At 58.0% G+C, this 23807-nt stretch overlaps 13 non-coding genes across 13 annotated transcripts; 8 read left to right on the top strand and 5 right to left on the bottom strand.

Moving 5' to 3' along the window:
- Nucleotides 1-500: 500 nt before the first annotated feature.
- TRNAL-CAG lies at nt 501-583 on the bottom strand. The gene has a single exon. It is a non-coding gene; the product is annotated as a tRNA-Leu (tRNA).
- A 633-nt stretch (nt 584-1216) lies between these two features.
- Nucleotides 1217-1288, top strand: TRNAD-GUC. Its single transcript has one exon. It is a non-coding gene; the product is annotated as a tRNA-Asp (tRNA).
- Nucleotides 1289-2122: 834 nt separating this feature from the next.
- Nucleotides 2123-2194, top strand: TRNAG-UCC. The gene has a single exon. It is a non-coding gene; the product is annotated as a tRNA-Gly (tRNA).
- Nucleotides 2195-2499: 305 nt separating this feature from the next.
- On the top strand, nt 2500-2571 carry TRNAE-CUC. The gene has a single exon. It is a non-coding gene; the product is annotated as a tRNA-Glu (tRNA).
- A 3649-nt stretch (nt 2572-6220) lies between these two features.
- TRNAG-GCC lies at nt 6221-6291 on the bottom strand. Its single transcript has one exon. It is a non-coding gene; the product is annotated as a tRNA-Gly (tRNA).
- A 1620-nt stretch (nt 6292-7911) lies between these two features.
- TRNAL-CAG lies at nt 7912-7994 on the bottom strand. The gene has a single exon. It is a non-coding gene; the product is annotated as a tRNA-Leu (tRNA).
- Nucleotides 7995-8620: 626 nt separating this feature from the next.
- TRNAD-GUC lies at nt 8621-8692 on the top strand. Its single transcript has one exon. It is a non-coding gene; the product is annotated as a tRNA-Asp (tRNA).
- An 835-nt stretch (nt 8693-9527) lies between these two features.
- TRNAG-UCC lies at nt 9528-9599 on the top strand. The gene has a single exon. It is a non-coding gene; the product is annotated as a tRNA-Gly (tRNA).
- Nucleotides 9600-9904: 305 nt separating this feature from the next.
- TRNAE-CUC lies at nt 9905-9976 on the top strand. The gene has a single exon. It is a non-coding gene; the product is annotated as a tRNA-Glu (tRNA).
- A 5528-nt stretch (nt 9977-15504) lies between these two features.
- TRNAG-GCC lies at nt 15505-15575 on the bottom strand. Its single transcript has one exon. It is a non-coding gene; the product is annotated as a tRNA-Gly (tRNA).
- Nucleotides 15576-21164: 5589 nt separating this feature from the next.
- Nucleotides 21165-21247, bottom strand: TRNAL-CAG. The gene has a single exon. It is a non-coding gene; the product is annotated as a tRNA-Leu (tRNA).
- A 558-nt stretch (nt 21248-21805) lies between these two features.
- On the top strand, nt 21806-21877 carry TRNAG-UCC. The gene has a single exon. It is a non-coding gene; the product is annotated as a tRNA-Gly (tRNA).
- An 828-nt stretch (nt 21878-22705) lies between these two features.
- TRNAD-GUC lies at nt 22706-22777 on the top strand. Its single transcript has one exon. It is a non-coding gene; the product is annotated as a tRNA-Asp (tRNA).
- Nucleotides 22778-23807: the final 1030 nt, after the last annotated feature.

The raw sequence follows: 23807 nt of genomic DNA, 5'->3' as shown, positions 1-23807 counted from the left end.
GGCCACCTGAGTGGGGAGAGGCGAGAAGGGAGAGGGGGCCGTGCGGAAAGGACAGGGGGCCCCACCGGCTGCTCCCGGTGGCGGAAGCGCACGGCTCCGAGAGCGAGGCACTGTTCAGGCGGGCACGAGCCCGGGGGAGAACCGAGGTCGGCGGGCGGGCGGAGGGCTTTCGGCACTGGCGCCCGCCGCGGGTCTGCAGGGGCCGGTGGGAGGGACTAGAACCCAGCCCTCGGAAAGCACGTGAGGAGGGAGGTGCTGCCAAGCTGCCCGGGCCTGCGGGTGTGGGATCAGGTGGGAAAGGCGCGCGAGTGGGTGGAGGAGGGCGTGTGCGCGCAAAGCCTGTGGTGCGGAGGGTCGAGGTGTCGCAGCTCCGCCCTGGGCCCCTGGCGCTGGGGTGCAAGGTCGGGGCGGCCCGTCAGGCAAGGACAGGGCTTGCCGTAGGGCGGGGTCCGGGCCCGCTGGGGTCCCGTGCCCCGGTAGGGCAGGGCAAAAGGTGGGCTTGTCAGGAGTGGGATTCGAACCCACGCCTCCAGGGGAGACTGCGACCTGAACGCAGCGCCTTAGACCGCTCGGCCATCCTGACGACGGGGCTGAGCGCGTCGCCGCTCGCCTGGCTGGGACCCGGCGCCAAGGCTGCCGCAGGCTGGCGGCGGTGTGTGTGCGCCAGCCAGGGGACGCGCGCCGCCGCCCCAGCGGGAGGGAGCACAGCCCGCCGACTCGACTCGCCGCCGCCGCCGCCGCCGCCGCCGCCGCCGCCGCCGCCGCCGCCGCCGCCGCCGCCGCCGCCGCCGCCGCCGCCGCCGCACGCCCCGCACGGCCCCGACCCCCGCGCACCCAGAGGGCTGCTCTCTGGCCGCTCCGCGCCCCGCGCCCCCCGTGCCCGCTCCTCCCCCGTCGCCCTCCTCGGCCTCTGCCCTTCCCGGGCGCCCGTCCTCTCGGTCGCAGCCTCGCTTGTCCCGTGGGGGGCGGCTTCTCCCCGCGCGATCCCCGCCTGCCAGGCCAGAGGCCGCGGCGCCCGGGAGTATTGGGCGGGCGTCTGGGTGCGGGGTCCGCCCCGAGTCTGGCAGGGGGGCTGCTGGGATGGCGGACGACGTTGGTTTGGGGTCGGGTCCGATGCGGCAGGCGGCGGGCGCCCGTGGACAGCAGGGCGTCGAGGGCAGGGGTAGGCGTGGGCAGGCAGGCGGAGAGCGGTGGGGCGGCCGGATGGCCGCCGCCGTCCTCGTTAGTATAGTGGTGAGTATCCCCGCCTGTCACGCGGGAGACCGGGGTTCGATTCCCCGACGGGGAGGCGAGACGCCCTTTTTGGTCGCCGCGGGCGCCGCCCCCGCTCTCTGCGAACGCTTGCCCCGCCAGCGCGCTTGGCCTCCTTCCTCCAGCGCGCGGCCCAGAGGCCGCCAGGGCCACGACGGCCGGCCGGCCTGCTCACCGTCCACCACCGCCACCCTTTTGCCTTCCTCGGCGTCGGGGCCGCGCGCCTGCGGGCTCGCCACAGCCCAGCCAGGGCCTTCCGTCGTGCCCAGGGCGTCTGACGAGTGGCCGGCCGCCCGGGGCTCCCCGGTGATTCGACGCTGCCCGGTCCGGCTGGGGCGGGGGCTTGGGACGGATGGAGGGGACAGGACGGGACGGGGCGGGACGGACGGGACGGGGCGGGACACGGCGAGGCGAGGCGGGGCGCGGGGGACGGGTGGGCCGCGGGTGTGTCGGGCCGTCCGTGGGCGCGGGATGTGGCCTTCGCCAGCACTCTGTGGAGAAGGCCCAGGGGGAGCGCGTGGCCGGAGGGACGCGGATCTCGGAGGCCGGGTTTCCCGGCCGGCAAAAGGGGGGTGGGGGGCGGCGGTGGGGGACCAGGAGAGGCCGGGCGGCGCCAGCGCCCCCCAGAGGCGGTTGGCAGGCGGGCGGGCCCACGGAGCGGCCCAGCCGCGTGGGGCTGGCGCGGGTGGGACGGCGGGCGGCCGCTGCTGGCCCGTGCAGCAGCGCCGCGCTGTGGATGGGCGGGTCGTCGGGGCAGGGCCAAGGCGCGCTGGGCGGCGGAGGCGGTGGCCAGAGGCGGTGACCAGAGAGGGTGCAGGCGCCGCCGGGGCCGAACCCTGGGCGGGCGTCTGGGGGCGGCCCGGGCTGTGCAGCGTTGGTGGTATAGTGGTGAGCATAGCTGCCTTCCAAGCAGTTGACCCGGGTTCGATTCCCGGCCAACGCAGCAGGCCAACCTTTTGCGCGTCTCCAGGACCCCGGTGGCCAGGCCCCGTGGCAGCCGGGAGCCCGGAGCGCGGGAGGCCGGCGTGCTGAGGTGCTGAGGACGGAGCGGGTCCCCAGGTCGAGCGGCGGTGGGAGGGGAGGAGGCGCGCGGCGTTTTGAGGGCGCTGCCGGCGGGGCAGGTGGATGGGCAGCGCGGGCGGGTGGCTCTCGGTGGCCAGGCAGGGGCCTTGGAGCCCAAGCAGAGGCGAGCGGGTGGTATGGAGGCCCCGGGTCCAGGGGGTGCGGGCCAGGCGGGACATCCGACGCTCCCTGGTGGTCTAGTGGTTAGGATTCGGCGCTCTCACCGCCGCGGCCCGGGTTCGATTCCCGGTCAGGGAAGCCTTCCTTCTTCCTCTCGGCCTACCCAGCTGGGCAGCGCTTCGGCACGCGCCCCCTTTTAGCCCAAGCTCCATGGCTTCTCCCTGGCCCCGTGGCCAGGGCGCCCGCACCAGGCCAGCCGCCCCGTCCAGCCCAAGCCTTGCCCTGTCGCCAACGCCGGACCAAGCCTTTTGGCCTCGCAGGTGGGCTGGGACGTCCGCGCCCCCCCTTCCCCCTTCGGCCACCACCCCAGAGGCCGCGACCGCCTCCGTCCCCACGGAGGGGCCACCAACAGACGCCCGGACGGCCGACCACCACAGGGGCTTGGACTCTCCCGCGGCACCGGGGCCGCCCGTGACGAGCGACCCCTTGCAGCTGCATCCTGAGGTGCTAGTTGGCGGCGTCAGTGCCTTGAAGTGGAGGGGGCGGTGGGAGTGGGAGTCGGGTCACCTGCTGGAGCCCCTGGTCGCCTCCCTCCCCGGCCCCCGCCCCTCGGGCCGGCCACCGCTGGGGCCGGCTTCCCCACCACCGGGCACCCCGGGGTTGGCGGCGTCTCCCCGGCACCCGCGGTGGTGGGTCACCTGGGTGGCGAGCTCCATCGGGGATGGGGGGAGAGAGGCGCACGGCGGCGCCCGGCACGTGGAGTGGGCCAAGCGAATGTGGGCGCATCCCGGGAGCCCAACCCCCGGGCAGTGGAGGTTGGAGAGCGGGGAGGTGCAGAAGGCCGCCGGGGAGAACCCAACAGCCCAGCCGCCTCGAGGGGGTGGAGGCCCACCGGACACACGCAGGGTGGCCTTGGGGCCAACACGCCCTTCGAATGGCGTCACCAGTCAAGGCAAAGTGGCCAGCGCGTTCCCCGCAACGCCTCCCTTCCCCTCCAGCCCTCGACCTTTCTGGCCTTCCGAGGGGCGCCTCAAGGCACACCTAGCCCGCATCTCCTCTGCCCCTCTCTCCACCCCGGGCCCGGCCTGTCCTCTCGTCCGGGTGCTCCTCCGGCTCCGTCACAGAGCACGGTCTCCTTCCCGCCAGCACCCGCACCCCCCGTCCGCGGAGGGTTGGCTGTCCGCTCAGGGATGGTCTCCCTACAGAGCCCCAGCGGACAGCCCGTGCGCCGCCCCCAGCTGCCGCGGCCGCCCCACCCCCGCAGGACCGGGACGTGGTCGGAGCAGCGGTGGGAAGGAGCCCCTGTGGGCGTCCAGATGCTTCCCGTGATCCCAGCAAGGCCCCTCAGCAGCCTCGCGTGGTTGTGGGTGTGTGCCAGCAGCGGTGGGGGCTGGGGCAGGATGCAGGTGTTGGCTGCCCTGGGTGGCCTCCCACGGTGGGGAAAAGGATCCCAGAAAGAGGGGAGGTCCGGGGGCAGCAAGGGTGTGTGTGTCGGTGGGGGAGGTGCGGGGCGAGGAATGGTGGGTGTGCTGGGACCCTGCGGAGACTGCGGCTGGCCACTCGGGCCGGGTCTCCGCAGAGGCTCGGGACGGCCGGGGCCCCTTGCCCAGCGCCTTGCCTGGCACGCGTGCGCACCTGTGCGGGAGGATGACATGGGAGGGACGGGAGGGCACAGAGGGGGAGTGCGCCTGAGGATCCCGTGGGAGGCGGAGACCGACGGCCGGCCTTGAGTGTGAGAGCTGCGTAGGGGGTACAAGGGTCGGGGGGACGGGGTGGGGGGGGGTGACGGGTGGAGAGCCGGAGGCTGGCAGGAGCAGCACGCGGCGGCGAGTGGTGGGGGAGTGGGCCCCGGTGCCGTGCGAGAAAGCTGGAGGGCCCCCGTGGTGGGAGAGGACCGAGGCGGAGGAGGTGTGGGGGAGCGGCGAAGACCGCTCTGCTTTGGCTGTGCTGTGCTGTGCTGTGCTGTGCCGTGCTGCGTGGGGGGTGTGGGGCCAATGGGTGGCGTACGAGGGGCGTGGGTGGGAAGCCGGCGGGCCGGCGGGCAGGCGGGCAAGGGCAACCGAGAGAGAGAGGGAGTGGACCGGGTCTCGGACCAGGGCTAGCGGGGGTCGGGCCGTGGGGGGGTGCCCTTGGGTCCAGGCCCCGCCGGGGAGATCGCAACCGCCTGTCATTCGGTCGGCCAGTCACGTGTCGGGGGTCGTCCTGGGGTTGGGGTTCCGAGAGGCCAAAGGGACCAAGGCGACGCTGGATCTTTTTCCCTTTCTCCCCTGAGAAGGACTTGGCTAGGAGGGGGCGTGGAGCCCGGGGACAGGCGTGGGGCTCTTGGGGCAGGAGGGGCTGGTGTCGGTGGAGTCACAGGCCGCCCTGGTCCTTGGGTCGCTGGGGGTGGACGACTGGGTGCTGCCGCCGCTGCTGGTGAGGATGGTGGTGGTGGACCTCTGCCGTCCATCGGTGAGGGTCCCCGGGCTGCTGTGGTGGGTGGTGGTGTCGGTGGTCTTGGCGACGGCGGCGATTTCGGCGGTGGCCGGAACGGACGTCGGTCCTGTGGGCCATGCTGTCCGTGCCGGGGGCGTGGTGGTGGTGGGGGAGGAGGAGGAGGAGGACTTTTCGGTGCTTCTGGCAACGAAGCCCATGCTGGCGCACGGGTGGTGGGCTCGGTCGTTGCCGCTGATGGCGGCGGGGACGGTGAAGCACGTCAGTGCTGCGGGCGCTGGTGCCGGGGCCAGTGTGGCGACAGTGGACTAGGTCCTGTCGCCGCTGTTCCTGGGGATGGGTGGTGGTCTCGGTGGGGCGCCGGGTGGCCGTACAGACGGTGGAGGACTTGGGCGCCGTTGGCAATGATGCCCGCGGCGATACGCTGGAGGTGGACGTGGTACTCTTGGTGATGGCGTCGGTGACAGTGGCGGTGATGGGGAAGGACTTGAGCGCTGTTGGCCACGGAGCCGGTGGCGGTGGACTTGGTCCTGCTGGTGGCAGCGGCCGCAGGGGTGCTGGTGCTGGTGCTGGTGCCGGCAGTGGTCCAGGCGCCGCTATGCTGGTGGGCTTGGTGGCGCCGCTGCTGCCGCCAGGGCTGCTGCTATTGCCAAGAGGGGAAGGTTGGCGGTGGGTGGAGGGGGAGCTTGGTGCTGGCGGTGGTCTTAGCGTTGGAAGCGCGGCGGAGTGGGAAGCACACGGGGGCCAAGTAGGGCAGAGGAAGGATACAGAGCGCAGGGCGCGGGGTGTGTGTGTAGCGGGGAGGCTGTCCGCGGTGCGCCCTAGAGAGTTTGTGAGGGCCCCTGCGGGAGAATGGGATGTATCAGGGTGGCAAGTTCATGGCTCCTGGTTGTGCCAAGAGCAGAACCTTGGAGCCATGGGTGGAGTGATGCAGGGAGCGAGCAAGTGTGGCGAAAGGCGTGGAGGTGGGGCGTGGCGCCCGCTTGGGCGAGCTGAGCTGAGCTGCGGGGTGGGTGGGTGTGTGGTCGGGCGGCGGCAGGGCCGGAAGGGAAGCGGGGTGCTGAGGGTCCTGAAGAGAAAAGGGGCACGGAGAGCGTGTGTCGGGCCAGGGGCCAGGGTCCTTGGGGAGTGGGTAGAATTTGAGCCCAGGGGGAGCCAAGTGGAGAGGAAGGGAAGGGGCGTCGGGGCAGAGGCAGGGGCGGGACTTCGCGGAAGGAGCGGAGCTGGCTGAGGCCAGCGGGCTCGAGCCTGGGAGAGAGGAAGCCGGGAGCGCGCGCGGGCGCGGGCGCGGGCGCGGGCGCGCGTGCCCTTATGCGCGCTGTAGCCGCTGGGCCAAAAGGGGACGCCGGCGTGCTGCATGGGCCGGGAATCGAACCCGGGCCTCCCGCGTGGCAGGCGAGAATTCTACCACTGAACCACCCATGCGCCGATGGTGGTGCTCAACCGACGGCTCCAAACACCGGTCCGGTCCAGAGCCAGAACGGAGCCGGAGCCGGAGCCGGAGCCGGAGCCGGAGCCAAGCCGGGACCAGGGCCAGGGCCAGGGCCGGGGCCGGGGTCAGGACCAGGGCCAGCGCCTGCGCCTGCGCCAGCGCCCGCGCCCGTCGCGTGCGCATCCCGCTCCGCTGGAGCAGGAGGCAGCCGGGCGGTCGGGAGAGGAGGCTGCACGCACGTCTAGAGCGCTTGGGAGCGGCGGCCGCGGCGGAGACGGGCGGAGCGAGGCACAGGCGCACGGAGGCGGACTAGGCTCCTCCTGCGTTTTCTCCCTGGTCCAGGGCCGCCGCCAGACGCTGCCCTGCCGGGGTCTCCCGCGGAAGCCAGGAGCCGGAGGAAGCCGGGCCAGAGCCCCAACCGCACCCAGCGCGGGCGATCATCTGGGGGCAGGTGCAGCTGAGCGCTGCCGTTCCCTTAGGCAGCTACTCTCCGCCCACCCCTTTAAAGGCCCTTTGGCGGATGGCTTTCCCGCCCGGGCCGTGTGGGCGCGATCCCGCGGCGCTGGGGAACGGAGCGGGCCGTGTGTGCGCACCTGGGGTGCCGTGGGGTGGCGGGAGTGTGGGTGGGGGGTGCGGGTGGTGGGGTGGGTGTCTGCGGGGGCTCGTGCGCGCCGCCCGCGTGTCGTCTGTAGGACATGGAGGCCCCCGAGCGCCAGGAGAGCGAAGCGAGGTGTCTGAGCTCTGGCCCGCAGCTCTCCCTGGGGGTCCAACTCGGGCCGGTGGTGGAGAGGCAGGAGCGCTCGGCGGAGGGGCTGCTGGCTAGCTGGCGGACAGGGAGCGCGTTGAGGGAGCGCGCTGGGGTCTTCGGGTTGTGGCCGGGCGGGCCGGGCCTGGGGCGCCCAGGTGGGAGGCCTGGGGATGCAGGGCTTCCTTCCGTCCCGCCCTCAGGGGAGCAATAATGCCGGGTTGGACTCCTGGGCCAGGCCCACCGACGGCAGGGCCGCGTGGTGGGCCGGCCAGCAGGTGGCTGGGCCACCTGGGTCCCCGGCCCGAGGCAGGCAGGTGTGGCCAGGGTAAGGCGTCCAGGTGGAAGAGGCTCGTGGGCAGCGCGGGCCACCTGAGTGGGGGAGAGGCGAGAAGGGAGAGGGGGCCGTGCGGAAAGGACAGGGGGCCCCACCGGCTGCTCCCGGTGGCGGAAGCGCACGGCTCCGAGAGCGAGGCACTGTTCAGGCGGGCACGAGCCCGGGGGGAGAACCGAGGTCGGCGGGCGGGCGGAGGGCTTTCGGCACTGGCGCCCGCCGCGGGTCTGCAGGGGCCGGTGGGAGGGACTAGAACCCAGCCCTCGGAAAGCACGTGAGGAGGGAGGTGCTGCCAAGCTGCCCGGGCCTGCGGGTGTGGGATCAGGTGGGAAAGGCGCGCGAGTGGGTGGAGGAGGGCGTGTGCGCGCAAAGCCTGTGGTGCGGAGGGTCGAGGTGTCGCAGCTCCGCCCTGGGCCCCTGGCGCTGGGGTGCAAGGTCGGGGCGGCCCGTCAGGCAAGGACAGGGCTTGCCGTAGGGCGGGGTCCGGGCCCGCTGGGGTCCCGTGCCCCGGTAGGGCAGGGCAAAAGGTGGGCTTGTCAGGAGTGGGATTCGAACCCACGCCTCCAGGGGAGACTGCGACCTGAACGCAGCGCCTTAGACCGCTCGGCCATCCTGACGACGGGGCTGAGCGCGTCGCCGCTCGCCTGGCTGGGACCCGGCGCCAAGGCTGCCGCAGGCTGGCGGCGGTGTGTGTGCGCCAGCCAGGGGACGCGCGCCGCCGCCGCCCAGCGGGAGGGAGCACAGCCCGCCGACTCGCCTGGCGCGCCGCCGCCGCCGCCGCCGCCGCCGCCGCCGCCGCCGCCGCCGCCGCCGCCGCCGCCGCCGCCGCCGCCGCCCCGCCCTCGCACGGCCCCGACCGCGCACCCAGAGGGCTGCTCTCTGGCCGCTCCGCGCCCCGCGCCCCCGTGCCCGCTCCTCCCCCGTCGCCCTCCTCGGCCTCTGCCCTTCCCGGGCGCCCGTCCTCTCGGTCGCAGCCTCGCTTGTCCCGTGGGGCGGCTTCTCCCCGCGCGATCCCCGCCTGCCAGGCCAGAGGCCGCGGCGCCCGGGAGTATTGGGCGGGCGTCTGGGTGCGGGGTCCGCCCCGAGTCTGGCAGGGGGGCTGCTGGGATGGCGGACGACGTTGGTTTGGGGTCGGGTCCGATGCGGCAGGCGGCGGGCGCCCGTGGACAGCAGGGCGTCGAGGGCAGGGGTAGGCGTGGGCAGGCAGGCGGAGAGCGGTGGGGCGGCCGGATGGCCGCCGCCGTCCTCGTTAGTATAGTGGTGAGTATCCCCGCCTGTCACGCGGGAGACCGGGGTTCGATTCCCCGACGGGGAGGCGAGACGCCCTTTTTGGTCGCCGCGGGCGCCGCCCCCGCTCTCTGCGAACGCTTGCCCCGCCAGCGCGCTTGGCCTCCTTCCTCCAGCGCGCGGCCAGAGGCCGCCAGGGCCACGACGGCCGGCCGGCCTGCTCACCGTCCACCACCGCCACCCCTTTTGCCTTCCTCGGCGTCGGGGCCGCGCGCCTGCGGGCTCGCCACAGCCCAGCCAGGGCCTTCCGTCGTGCCCAGGGCGTCTGACGAGTGGCCGGCCGCCCGGGGCTCCCCGGTGATTCGACGCTGCCCGGTCCGGCTGGGGCGGGGGCTTGGGACGGATGGAGGGGACAGGACGGGACGGGGCGGGACGGACGGGACGGGGCGGGACACGGCGAGGCGAGGCGGGGCGCGGGGGACGGGTGGGCCGCGGGTGTGTCGGGCCGTCCGTGGGCGCGGGATGTGGCCTTCGCCAGCACTCTGTGGAGAAGGCCCAGGGGGAGCGCGTGGCCGGAGGGACGCGGATCTCGGAGGCCGGGTTTCCCGGCCGGCAAAAGGGGGGTGGGGGGCGGCGGTGGGGGACCAGGAGAGGCCGGGCGGCGCCAGCGCCCCCCCAGAGGCGGTTGGCAGGCGGGCGGGCCCACGGAGCGGCCCAGCCGCGTGGGGCTGGCGCGGGTGGGACGGCGGGCGGCCGCTGCTGGCCCGTGCAGCAGCGCCGCGCTGTGGATGGGCGGGTCGTCGGGGCAGGGCCAAGGCGCGCTGGGCGGCGGAGGCGGTGGCCAGAGGCGGTGACCAGAGAGGGTGCAGGCGCCGCCGGGGCCGAACCCTGGGCGGGCGTCTGGGGGCGGCCCGGGCTGTGCAGCGTTGGTGGTATAGTGGTGAGCATAGCTGCCTTCCAAGCAGTTGACCCGGGTTCGATTCCCGGCCAACGCAGCAGGCCAACCTTTTGCGCGTCTCCAGGACCCCGGTGGCCAGGCCCCGTGGCAGCCGGGAGCCCGGAGCGCGGGAGGCCGGCGTGCTGAGGTGCTGAGGACGGAGCGGGTCCCCAGGTCGAGCGGCGGTGGGAGGGGAGGAGGCGCGCGGCGTTTTGAGGGCGCTGCCGGCGGGGCAGGTGGATGGGCAGCGCGGGCGGGTGGCTCTCGGTGGCCAGGCAGGGGCCTTGGAGCCCAAGCAGAGGCGAGCGGGTGGTATGGAGGCCCCGGGTCCAGGGGGTGCGGGCCAGGCGGGACATCCGACGCTCCCTGGTGGTCTAGTGGTTAGGATTCGGCGCTCTCACCGCCGCGGCCCGGGTTCGATTCCCGGTCAGGGAAGCATTTCCTTTTCCTTTGGGACCTGCCCCCTCTTAGCCCAAGCTCCATGGCTACTCCCTGATCTCTTGGCCAAGCGCCCCCCCCAAGGCAGGCTTCCGCTCCCTCCCACGTTACCTTTTCTTCTTTGCATCACAAGCATTTGGATTTGGTAGATGTTGCGGAGGTCCTACTTATGCTCAGTTTTTCCCTCACAAATAAATAAAATGTCTTAAGAAAAATTTTTGTAGTTTAGTAAGATGGATTACAGTATGATAAATGCAAATATATTATATATTATGTAAAATGATAAATTACATACTTTTCATGTAAAGCTGAATTTCAAAACGTAAGAATATTGTAAATGAGGGTTTACGTCGTTTGTCTATATTAATATTTGAAATTTTTTTTAGAATTAAGCGTTTAAATTGATGTATGGTTGAGGCTTATTTGTGTATTATGACATACAATAACATATTGTATGTCTAAGTGCACTATTTGGTAAGTTTTAACATATAGGACCGTTGCTAGCATGTAAGAATTATAGACTTTCAATTTCATAAAAGTTAGAGGGATCATCGTCATTAGAGATGAGATGATTTTTTTACTTTCACTTTTTTTACTTCTTACTTTTACAAATGAAGCTATTACATATGCGAATTTAAATATGTGGTTCACGTTGCATTTCTATTGGACAGCACTGCGCTGAGGTGTGCTTAGCAGCAAGTTTACCTGTCAGGTTTACCAGGATGCTGTTTCTTCTCCTAGCCCTTTATCTGGTGGTGTGTGTCTACTCCATATCCTTAGTTAAAATGGAAATCCATCTCTATTTAGCAAACAGCAACTGGTATTGCCTTTGCTATTCACCCAGAACACTCTCCCATTTACCTGTAATGTCTTTATAACCTGCAGCCCAGTGATAATACTTAAGATAGGCAGATTGTAACATTCCCCAAGATCCTGAATCTTCTTTAACATTTTGAAAGTCCCTTCCCTTATCTTTACTTCTCCTGACCGAAAGGTATATAATCACTTGCTCCTCAGAATCCCAGGGCAGCAGGGAGCAGCGCACGACAGCTCTTCCCACCCATGGGTCCTGTTCATGTGCTTTAATAAAATCACCATATTGGGGTGCCTGGGTGGTTCAGTGGGTTAAGCCTCTGCCTTCGGCTCAGGTCATGATCCCAGGGTCATGATCCCAGGGTCATTAGATCAAGCCCTGCATCAGGCTCTCTGCCTTGCAGGGAGCGAGCCTGCTTCCCCCTCTCTCTCTGCCTGCCTCTCTGCCTGCTTGTGATCTCTCTGTCAAGTAAATAAATAAAATCTTAAAAAAAAAAAAAACAGCTTTGTACTGTCACTTTAAAAAAAACAAAACAACCCACCATTTTGTACTAAAGACATCTCAAGAGTTCTTTCTTGGATGTCAGCTCAGACTCCACCAATAACACACCCACATTCAAAAGAACTACATCATTGTCATGAGGAGGAATTCCAGGAGAGACACAGAGCAGCTAACAAGTGACACAAGTGGGAAAGTTTATGGCGAGACAGGGGAGGGGAGGGGGAAGGAAGAGAGAGTACGGGATGTGTGCCCTGGGGGTGGGGGGTCTATCTTTTATTCACAGTTGTTAACTAGGGGGCAGAAAATTCACTACTTGGGGCAGTTTCTTCCTTATTTGGTCAAGGGTTTCCTGTCATGGCACCTGCCATCTTGGGCCTGTCTGGTTTGATCCGGCTTCTGGTGGAGGGCTGCCAGGACAGGCCTCTGACCTTCCCAACAGCTGCCCATGGCTTCCTCACTGCTCTTCCAGGTCTCCCGTTAGAACCCAACTGTCTGCCTACGCTAATACACTGACTGCCTTTGTTTCCCGCAGTCATTTGGCCTGATTAAAACGTTAGTTTCTTTCCCCTCATCTGAGGGAACCCATCTTGTTTGTTAGATGCTGCTGTCTAATTATTGGGGTCTTTGGGGGTCTCACTTGTGTTGATCAGTGAATACTACCCAGTGAGTGAACCTGCTGATATGTTCTGGATTTCCCAGCTCCATGTTTTCCAAAAGCAGCTCCCCAGTCCCATAATTCCTTGAGACTCAGCTTTTCGGAATGAAGGGTTCTTTGGCCAAAATAATGCAGAATATTCTGCTACACTGTTTCTCTTCTTGTATATTCATAATGCCCATTAAAGACTCCAAGAAGCCCTATTGCAAAGAAAACTTTTAAACTAAGTTATATAAGGCATTTGCCAAAAGCTAGGTAACCACAGAATCCTTCTTCCTCTGTAACTTGTATCAGTGTCCCTCAGAACAGATGAACCCAAGGTCACCCTTCAGGAGATGCTGATCCAGTGCTTTATTTGGGAAGAGAGAGAGATGAAGAGATTCTCTGAAGACTTTCTGGGCTACCTGATGGGTCTTGGCCTTGGCCTTAGCCCCTGGCTTGGGTGGCTTCACAAAGGCTCCCCAGAGGGGACCTGACTGTTTATTCCAAATTTCTGCCTGAACAACCATCATTTCTCCCCGTCCCTCTGCATCTCCTATACATCTGGCAATTCTATTCATCTTTCCACCTTGGTATCAAATCACCTTCTGCCAAGTGATGGGACTCCCCTTTGTCTGGACACGGGGCCATCTTTGTCCGTGTAGAGAGACTTTCAAAGCTCAAAGGGAGACTGGAGAAATTGCAAAGTCAATCAGAGCCAAGGCCCTCCTGGCCTTTCTTGCTAAACTGTAGCAGCAGTGGTGGCAGCAGCCTTGGTTCAGGCCGTAGCTTTCCTCCTCCCTCAGCCCCTCTCTACAGCAACCTGGCTGAGGAGCCTCCAGCTACCCTTTAGCCTCCAGGAAAAAAAGGGGGCCAGTGATCTCCAGAGCTACGTTGTAAGAGGCCCCACCCTCATTGGATTTCTGAAGGTCAAGGCCCAGAGTCAGCCCAGGCAGCTCTACAGGAACTCACAGCAAATGTGTTTTCACAGATCCCAGACAGAGGCTCCTCAAATGCATGGAAACTCAGTAAATTCTGCTTCTACTTTCAAAATAAGTCCAGCAAGCTGACCACTAGCACCTTGTCCAAGGCACTATCATCTCTCACTTGGGCCGGATTGTGCAATGGGCCCCTGATTGGTCTCTCTACACTCGTGCTTGCCGCCGAAAGTCTATTCTCACCACAACAGCCAGATTGTCCTCTAAAACGTGTGTTTTACTTGTCACTTCTTTACCCAAGGCTAAGCAATAGCTTCTCCTCGCACGTGAAAATAAAAGCCAAGGCTTTGCAATGTTCCACCAAGTGTTGCATATGCTTGCCCCCTCCTTCTCTCTGACCTCATCTACTGCTCTGTTATCCTTCTGTTCAGGGGTCATGTGACTTCTGTTTCTAGAATATTCTTCCTAACAGATATCCACATCATGCTTCATCATGGCCTTGACCTAAATGTCACCTGATCATGAGGCCTTCTTTTCATACACCGTAACCCCACTCCCTTACTATCTCCGTCTCCCATTTTATTTTCCATCATTGTACTCATTACCAATTGATGTACCAGGTTTTGATTTGTTTAATTGTTTTTTGCCTGACTACCCCACCTCCTATCAGAATGTGACGTCCAGGAAAGCTGGGCCTTTGTTTTGTTCACTGCCATACTTAGAGTGTAGGTCAGTGACTGGCACATGATAAAGCACTCAAAAATTCGTGGAATGAGTACATTCTTTAGCATTTGAAATCAGAATTTTATTTAATTTTTAAAAAAATTTTAAAGATTTAATTTATTTGACAGAGAGAGACACAGCGAGAGAGGGAACACAAGGAGGGGGAGTGGAAGAGGGAGAAGCAGGCTTCCTCCTGAGCAGGGATCCTGCCTGAGTGGGACTCGATCCCACTGAGCCAAAGGTAGACACTTAACAACTGAGCCACCCAGGCGCCCCGCAATCAGAATTTAAAGCTTAGAAATTCCTTATAAATGACGTAGTTTAATCTCCTCATTTTAAAATTGAGGAAGGTATTGCCCAGATGGTCAAAATGACTTGTTTAAAGATATACAGGTAGTTGGCATTATCAACCTTTTATATATACTGTTTTGGATTGTACTATGCATTTTTCTTTACAGCTTGGTTTTTGCACTCAGCACTGGATCATGAGCAACCCTCATAATGCCTGTTTATGTTATCACTTTAAATTTGTTCTACTTCTGAAGGTACTCAAGCTAAGTTACTAAACATAAGTGGATGTATTTAAGTGTGAATATGAAGTCAGCACAGCAACACAAGCTCCTCTATATTGGAAACTCTCTGAATTAAAAACTAAAGAAATGAATGGCTCTGGAAGCGCGCTTGTGTGGTTAATGTCCGGGGGGGTTTGCTTTAGTTCTCCCTGGAATTCTTGGGGCCAGGGGTGGATGGGTGGGGCTTTGAGCTGCTGAGGACTGGGAGAGAATGTTGGAGGAGCTGAGACAAGACAGTTTCTGAACAGGCCAGAGCACAGATCCCAGGCCAGACCACATTTCCTCCTGAGGTGAGGACCCTTCTCTTGCAGGCCCTTGGCTAAAATGTCCCAAATGTGATACCCAGGCCTGGCTGGCCTAGACTCCAAGAGTGAATGAATTTAAAGCTGACAATTCCTCTTTCTTCTGGGGCTATAAAATAGGTTCCTTCTTTTTGAGGACTGTTTGATTTTCCACTGTGGAAGTAATTCATTCCACACTTCTTCAAACATTCCCTTTTTTCCTGGACCCATTACCAGGACTGATTCCAGTATAGCTGAGTTCTCCAGTAGCAGACTTTGCCAGCTCCTTCTCACAGGGAGAGAGTGTTGATCAAGAAACCCAGTCCAGAAGCCAGGCTGACCTCTGCACCCTGACTCCTACCTACCTCCTATCTACCTACTTACCTACCTACCTTTAAAGACCCCTGAGCTTCCAAAAAGGGTTCTCAAGCCCTCTGAGGAGAAAACAGCCACTTCTGGAGAACGGGTTTTTGTTTCTCTTTTTTAAAAAATTAGTTCCTTTTGAATTAGGCCAATAACAATATATTACACAAAAGTCAACTTTAAGTTCCTTTAATAAACTACTGAAGTTTAATGTTGCAGTGGATTACATACTCTTAGGGACTGGCCTGGTGAGTGTAGGAGGGAGTGTCTTCTGCCTGCCTGGGAGACTCCGGTCCCACTCCCCAGCGGGCAAATGACAAAGGCGTTTTGTTTTCTTTCTTCCACTTCCACACTCACGTCTCCGAAAAGTCTCCTCTTTTTGGCATCCTGTGTTTTCCAGCCGGCCTCTGGGACAATGCCCCTCTGCCCCTCGGAAACCCGAGAGAGCGAGCGTCCGGGACGGGTCTCAAGAGCCGGGTGTTCTCACCGCAGGTTATGGGCCTCCTCCTTCCAGGCCCCGCGTTCCTCAGAGGGAAGTGACTTAGTAAAGGAGGAGAAACAAAACAAAAGAAGACTGGCTCCAGCTAGCTGGTTTCGTTTAGTTCATTGTCGCAAATCCAAGAATGGAAAAGCGCCTCGTTAAAAAAAAAAAAAAAAAAAAAAAAAAAAAAAAAAACAACGGAATAAACCACTCTCGTTTGCATTGGCCGGGAATCGAACCCGGGCCTCCCGCGTGGCAGGCGAAAATTCTACCACTGAACCACCAATGCCTACAGCCCGTCGGGTCCGGGCGCCATCCTTTAACTTCGTCGGCTTCCCCAGCTCCCTTCCACTGCGGGAATCCGGTCCTTGCTGAGTCATCCTTTCCAAAGCAGTGCCTTTCTGTTCCACGACAGGAAAATGTTACGACTCGAACAAGAACAACAAAAAAGGCTCTCGGACGTCCTGGCCCTGAAGCCTCGGCTCTATCCGCTCGGCGCCACGCTTTCGGCTTCGGCGGCTTCGGGGTTCGGGCAGCACCCGCCGGGGGGAGCGTTGGCCCTCTCGGGGAGTTGGAGCCTTAGGAGAGAGATTTGGAAAAGTGAAGAATGGAGAGAAACTTTAAGTCCGGGCAAGATTCCCATGTGTGACCTTCAGATAAAAATTCATCTATTGGGATTCTAGTTTGTCTAGTGTCCTAATACCCTGAGATCATTCATATGCTAATCAGCTACCTCTAGTCAAGTGACCTTATCCCTTGTTCTTCCAGGGAACTAGCCCCACTCCCGGACACTGGACCGAAGGAGTTTCTCCGGACTCTGGAGAGAGTCCCTCGAGTGGTGTGATTAAAGTCACTGTTGCTCTTATGTGTGTGAGAGAAATAGCGTGGGCCCATCTGGTTCCTGCTGCTGCGTCCTGGAGTGACGGTGATGATGATCGTAGTAATAATAAAATTGACGATCGTGCGTCATAATGACAATGTTGGAATCACTCTGCTTGGGTTTGCAGCTTTATTCCTTTGTATATGGTGCAAGTTAAACTCTCTGAGGTTCAGTCTCACTGTCTATATGGGGGAGGGGGTGATGAAATCGGATCTATCTCAGGAGGGCCAAGAGGGTCCAATTAATTAGTCTAGGTAAGAAGTGACGAAGAATGTTAGGCATACAGCATATGAGCAACAAATACTGGCTATTACTAATTAACTTAGTTGAGTGTCAGCTATGTAGTAAGTACCTGTCATGCATCATGCATAATCTAATTTAATCCCCATGGCAACATCATAGGGGAGTAGCTCTTCCCGAAGATGAGGATTCTGAGGTTCAGAGAGGTTAAGCACTTTACTCAAGGTCACACAGCGATTCGGTGTGCCTTGGCGGGGGAGGGGCAGGTTGGAATTGAGAATCCTGTCTTTCCCGATTCTAGAGCCTGTGCGTTGTCACCTCACAAACAGGCAGCAACTCTACTTATTATCAGAATTTCCCCCAGATGTTGTGAAATTGGATATGTTAGTCTTATAGAATACAGTTGGATGCTGAACCCTGGGAGAAAAGTGTGTATTGTATTGTACTATTTACATTATTCACTAAGTGAATATGTGCTTTTTATAGCAAATGACTGAAGCTGGGAAGTGTCCTCAGGCTCGGTGTTACTGCCAGTTAAATAAATGACACTATGAGAGCAAGGACAGACTGGTGCAAGTTAGTTCCCAGTTAACCCAGTTCACACTATATCTCTTCTGTGAGCAACGGGAGATGCATTTGTATCTCAGAAATGCAGGTGGGTTTGGCTGGGGCAAGGCTACAGTAACAGCAGCTAAGGGTTGTCTCTAGTGGGTGGAAAGAGGGTTGCAGAAACAACCCACTTCTCCTGTACCTGTCATTTTGCATTTTTAACTACTTTCTTTTCCTTGCATCTGGCCTAAGTCCTCCATGTTTCTTGTATAATAGGCATCCTGGTTTTAAATTAGGAACCTGCTCTCCAAAAGAGGATATCGCATACACACTCTGTATTAATACTTTCCCCTTCCTGAGTTTCCTCCCAACTTCCAACATGGACCACCCAACCTGATCATACTTCCCAAGAGGAATGATGGTACTTGTGTTATCTGGTGAACCGGGGAGACCCTGGGCCCTGGGGCCTCAACCCAGCTAGACCCCAAGGAGTCACTGAAGGTTCTTGGTCTTGTCAAGAGAATGAATTCAGAGCAGACAACAGAGCACTGTGGACAAATGACACCAGCGGGGAAGTTTATTAAAGTGGAAAGTACACTCTTGCCAGATGAGAGCACATGTGAGAGCGGCCAAGTGAGGGGGACGGAGCGAGGCAGGGAGAGAGGGAGGAGGAGGGCGAGAGAGTTTGGGTTTGGGTTTGGGTGGGGTTTGGGTTTCTATCTCTTATTCACAGCTGTTAAGTAGGGGGCAGAGAATATTTATTAAGTGGGGCAGGAAGCAGGGTTTCAAGCTTTTTTCTTCCTCATTTGGTCAGGTTGGTTATAGCATCGCCATCTTGGGCCTGCCTGGTTTGATCTGGCTCCTTGTGGGGGCCTCTGACCTTCCCATAGCTGGTCATGGCTTCCTCGATGCTGGCTTCCAGGTCTCCTTTTGGAGCTCAACTGCCTACTCACAACACTCACAAGGTTCCTTAGCATTTCAACAACAAATATCTCATTCTCTCTTTAAAAACACATAGAGGCTGTAAGAAGGAAAGTTCTCTTGTGCTTTGTTGTGAAAACATTTCAGACCCTCTCATTTGTGTTGTATCTATTAAACACACGACTTCATCTACTTTTAAATGACTGTTGTTACCAGTTTTGTTTCTTTGGGGACTGTTTCTTGTATAATAGGCATCTTTAAAGAACAACTTTAAAGAACAACTGAGTAAATCTGAAGATCTCATTGGCTTGAGTAAGTGAGAATTGGGTACTATCCTATCTAGAAAGCAAAGGGGAGCTCCAATGCCTTGTTCAAAATGGAAGGTTTTTATAGGAAGAAGGGTGAGGCAAGGAAGTCGCCCAAAGAAAAGAAAGGATTGTTCCAGACAAGGTCACCTTCCTTTAGGGCTAAGAACAGGGTGGGGGAGGGGGGTTTTACCTCTTCCTCCTTTGGGGGATGGAGAGGGCCTGGGTGAGGGAGTCCCTCATTGGTACTGACTAGAACATCCCTCACTGACTGGTTAAGACTATATTTCTGGGGGAGGTTGAAACCGCAATTAGGTTAGGTATTAAGCCCCAGTTTGGTGACTTGGCCCAGCATAAGTGACTCCATCCTGGGCCTGCGGTTCTCTTTTTAACGTAGTTTGGTTAGTGTAAATACACCTATGTCACTCAGTTCCTCCTCAAAAATATTACAGCAAATTAAATCAAAATACACGCCCAATATTTAAAAATTAAATGTTGCCACAAGGCTTCTAATGAAAAAAGGAACATTTTCTTGCCCCACTTTCAATTCCTCACAGGCAGCCATTTTAAAGTTTTTTTTTTTAAGGGACTTTTTATTGTGTAATGATTTTTGATTGACCAAGGAGTTACGAAGATACTACAGAGAGTCACTATCCTTCACCCAGGTTCCCCTAAGGTTAAGATCTGACTTGTAAAACCTAAGAAGCTGACATTGGTATAATGCAGCTCACTGAACTGTAGACTGTATTCAGATTTCAAGTTTTTCCACTAATTTTTTTTTTTTTTTTTTTTACTATTTCAGAAGCCGACCCAGGATCCTACGCTGCATTTAGTCATCATGTTTAACCCACAATCTGTGACGGTTTCTCACTCTTCCCTTGTGTTTCATGAGCTTGTATTTCATGACCTTGATGTTTTCAAGGGTACCAGCCAGGTATTTGGCAGGTTGTCCCTCAGTTTGGGTTTATGTGATGTTTTTCATGATTAGACCAAAGTTTTTGAGAAGAATGCCACTGGGTGAAGTGTCCATCTCCCATGAATCTGATCAGGGGTATGTGATGGCAACAGGATGAATCACTGGTGATGTTCACCTTGATCACATGGTTAAGGTCAACTTGATCTTTTTTCATGCCTCTCTTATGAATATGGTGTCACTGTCTTTCATTTAGACATAGTTTTTTTTTTTAATTTTTTTTTTAAAGATTTTATTTATTCATTTGACAGAGAGAGATCACAAGTAGGCAGAGAGATAGAGAGAGGAGGAAGCAGGCTCCCCGCCGAGCAGAGAGCCCAATACGGGACTCGATCCCAGGACCCTGAGATCATGACCTGAGCCGAAGGCAGTGGCTTAACCCACTGAGCCACCCAGGCGCCCCTAGACATAGTTTTTAATTTAACTTTTGATCTTGTGTTCTAGGCCCAGTGTCTGACATATGTGAGCGCTCAGCTGATACTGAGTAAAACGTGTCTTGGTGAGAAGCAAGGGAAAGGATATTCCAAGTTGAAGATCAACCTGTGTAAAGGCACTTAAATTAGACCAGTGCTTTCATATGTATGTGCCTCACCTGGAGATCTTATGGACTTTGGGTTTGGTGGGTCTGAGATGCAGGCTACAGTCCACATTTCTAATAAGCTCCTAGGCTCTCATCTAAGCCTCCCAACAACTCTGTATAGGTTATGCTGCAGGCAGACTTCCCAAGACCAAAGTCTAGTAAATAACAAGGAGTGCAGTTTGTTTAGCAAACTCTTGTTAGTAGACCTGAAGAATCCTTCCGTCCTCACCCCCCTCACTCTCGTGAACCTCACACATCCAGCCTCTTCATCTTGACAGTTCTGTCCTCTTCCCAGAAGGGCAACGGGATTTTTTCATAACCAGTTCCTCCTACATCTGAAAGCATCTTTTTGTGTGATCGCCAGGAAAAAGTAGCTCTTGCAAAAACAAACTCTGCAAGCTTACCTTTCCTCTGTGTTACGTCTCCTGATTCGTTCTGTTGAATTCATTTTCTGGGTTTTGGTGACAAAGCAAAGGGACTGAATTAGAATTGGTGGTGGTGGTAGAGTCAGCAGCTGGTTAGGTTTTAACTGGGGGGTCTGGATGGCAGCAAAGGAGTCAGGGTCATCTATCTATCAGGAAAGCCAGATACCTAGCCTGGCAGCATTCCAAAACTAAAGCCTCAAGAAAGGCAGATCAGGCCAGACAGGTCCAAAACAAAGAAGGCCTGAAACTGACCAAGTAAGGGAGAAAAGGACGGAAACTCTGCTCCCAAAGAAATCTCCCCAACTGATAAAGACTCGACTCCCTGGTTAACAGCTGTCAATAGAAGAGACCCGAACCCTGAGCGCAACTTTGCCCTGAGCACTCCGGCTCTCACATCTCGAGAGTGCGCTCTTTCTCTTTAATAAACTCCTCACTTTCACCGCTCAACCACCAAGGTCTCTCCCTGAATTTTTCTCTTGTCTTAAGACTAAGAGCCTCTGTCCACATCAGAGGGACTGCCTGGGCGGCGGCCTCTGGGCCCAGGGGTCTCCCCAGTCCACCCTGCAACAGTAGGAGTGGGCGGGGCACGATGATGGGAAGTATGAGGTCCAGCGCAGTTTGACACGGCTGTCTGAGCATTAGAAGACTCCGGCCAGGTTAGCAAATGAAGGGATCTGAGTTGAGAGCTTTTCCTTGTTCAGTCGGAGGACAATTTGATATCTGCCTACCTTAGTGTGCTTGGCACATAGAAAGTGTTCAAATTTTTTTTCATACTTAGGTATAGGTCTGAGTCTCAACTGCTTCTTAATTTCATAGACCTCTCCTGCCTACAATACAGAAAAAAAAAATAGATTCAGTCCCATAATCACAACGAAGCATATATTCATATACAGATACGCAGGGCAAAGAGGTGTCGATTAAGCAATGCTCCTTTCTCCATGAGTTCAATTGTATTTGTTGTATGGAGCAAAGTGAGGAGGGGTGGGGGGGGAAAAAAGGAAGCTTTGTCAGAAGTGGGATTCGAACCCACGCCTCCAGGGGAGACTGCGACCTGAACGCAGCGCCTTAGACCGCTCGGCCATCCTGACACGAGAACCTGAGCTTTTCATATTTCACTTTCAGATTGTCCCACAGCGCTGTATCATGACGTCAGGTCATGTCGATGCTGCCTTTCTCGTTTTAACTAAAACTAGAACTCTCCCTGGGGTCCTTGGCAAAGTAGGGAAAGTAACACAGTCTCTGACTCCTCCCTTCTCCTTCTCCACCATCCTAAACTGTAAAGATTCGTTTTTCCTTGCGCCCTTTCCGGCCGGTCTCCCTCCGACCCTCGGCCGCAGATCGCCGGTACCGAATCCCACAGCGGGCGGATCCAGACTGGGGCGCGCCGCGTGCGGCGCTGGGAGCGCGGGTCGGAGCCGGCGGCGGAGGAAATCCCCCGCCAAGCGAGGCTTCCGCTTCCCCGCGGGGCTCCGCGAACCTCAACCCCAGCCCGCCTGGGTGGCTGGCGGACCTACTAGGAGTAATCTCGGGGTCCATCCTCGCCAAGGGAAGCTCCGTACACTCCGCGATCACGGAACGCTGAGGTCGGAAAAATTCGCCGCCTCCACTTTCCTTATATATGGAATGCCGAGACGCACCAAGCGTCAGCGTTGGTGGTATAGTGGTGAGCATAGCTGCCTTCCAAGCAGTTGACCCGGGTTCGATTCCCGGCCAACGCAAACTTCCTTTTCCTCCAGGAAGAGCGCGCGGGGCGCTTTTTTAAAAAGCTCGAACCCAAACGAGGAAGGGCCGGCGCCGCTCTTCCTTGCCAGGGCTCCGCCTGGTGCCGCGGAGCCCGCTTCCCTGCCCCGCTGCGTTGGGGCGGTCCTGGACTCCGAGCGCTTCCCTCTCCGCCGCACGTTCCCGCCTGCCTTTGAGCGCTTCCACCCGCGGAGGAACCTCCCGGTGCGGGTGCCGAGTCTCCCCGGGGCCTGCGTGCAGGGACCTGAGCGGGGCGTCCGAGGAGCCGCACTCGCGGGTCTCCGTCAGCAAGCGGACCAGTTATTTGAAGTCCATAAATGGAACGTTTTAAAAAGATGCCCGATTTAGCTGTTGGAGAAAGTTTAAGCGCGCTCGGAGCAACTTAGGGATAGGAATCCACTTTTTCAGCTGCAAACGTTATGAAACCGAAGTCCCGATCCAGTTCTGAAATCGGAATTTAACGCCCGGGAGGAAAAGGGCTTGTCTGCAAGTGTGCGATACGTACTGGCTTGAAAACTAAGGACGAAAAAAAAAAATCGATATATATTTTTATGTTAGTTACAGGTCGAAACAATATTTTGGAAATCTTGGGTCACATAAGATGTGGTATTAAAATTAGTACATGTTTCTTTTTAACGTGGCTGCAAGAAAATTTAAATACTCGGAGGGCTCTCCCCTTGTCCGTTGTGACGTGCCAGTCGAGGCAGGAAAGGCGCGGCGCTGCCGGCATCTTCCACGGAGTTCAGTGTCCCGGCATCTTAGAAGTAACTTCCTAAACAATGAATTTAAGACGCGCGCTGCGCTTTTCCTCGTTAGTATAGTGGTGAGTATCCCCGCCTGTCACGCGGGAGACCGGGGTTCGATTCCCCGACGGGGAGAAAGAAGATGCCCTTTTTTTTTCCCCCCCTTCCTTGGTCTGCATTCTTGCTTACTGAAGAAACAAAAGTTATTCCCAAATAATTTTAGTTCTCTCTAGGAGCGTGGTTGTCACATGAGAGTTTCTTGGATGATGGCCAGGAGTACTGGAGGGCACGGTTATTTTGACCCTGGTTCTTAACTCTGCAAGCCAGTTTCCACCCAAGAGGCCTGCGCCTGGGCTTACCTTCTCCCATCCCCATGATTTCTTGCTGCCCACTGGAAGACAATTTCAGGATCCGGGCCTTACCTTGAGTCTTGTACTCCAAATTGTCCGGTTCTTTCTGGTCCTCTCCCACACCAACGACTTACCTCCTTCTTTCTTTCTCCCGGGAACCTCGCTACCCAGCAGAGGCCAGCCCACGTTCTCAGAAGTTGGCGCTCTTTCCGCGGCCTCACTACAACCGAGGTGAGTCAACAGACCTGAGCACTCGTCCGGCAATCAGAATTCCGGTCCTTTCACCACGAAGCAGCTCTGCTTTTGTTCAAGCCATTTTTTCCCTCTGAGCTTTGGTTTCTTCATCTGTAATGTGGAGGAGCCAAGAATTTTCAAGACTCTTTGGGGGCTAAAGTCCTTTGAAGTAGTGCCGCGCACTGGCAGCTGGCACACAGTAGCTGCTCATGCTTTGAAAAGATACTGATTTTCCTGAATATAAGAGTAAGATAGCCCATGTAGAAAACATGGGAGATAAGCAAACCACAAAGAAAGAAGAGGCATCCATATTTCCATCACACAGGAAGTCCCTGCTAATATTTTGCTGTGTGTTTAGCTCTTCTGCATTTTTAAAATGCGAAGCTGCAATCACATTGTGCAAATCGTTTTTTAACCTACTTGGGTGTTTACTTTAAAATGTGACTATTTCTAAATTCATTAAATGTTAGTCTAAAACACTATTTTAATGGCTTCGTTGTGCTATATTAAGGGCCACGTCATCATTTCTTTAAAGAATCTCCTGTTTTTGAGCAGCTTTGTTGTCACAGTGTTTTTCTGGC

The sequence above is a fragment of the Mustela putorius genome, unplaced genomic scaffold (assembly GCF_011764305.1).
Source record: "Mustela putorius furo isolate JIRA1106 unplaced genomic scaffold, ASM1176430v1.1 tig00000997_pilon_pilon_pilon, whole genome shotgun sequence".
NCBI lineage: Eukaryota > Metazoa > Chordata > Mammalia > Carnivora > Mustelidae > Mustela > Mustela putorius.
Note: the sequence above shows the minus strand (reverse complement) of the source record. Positions and strands in the feature narration are given on the sequence as shown.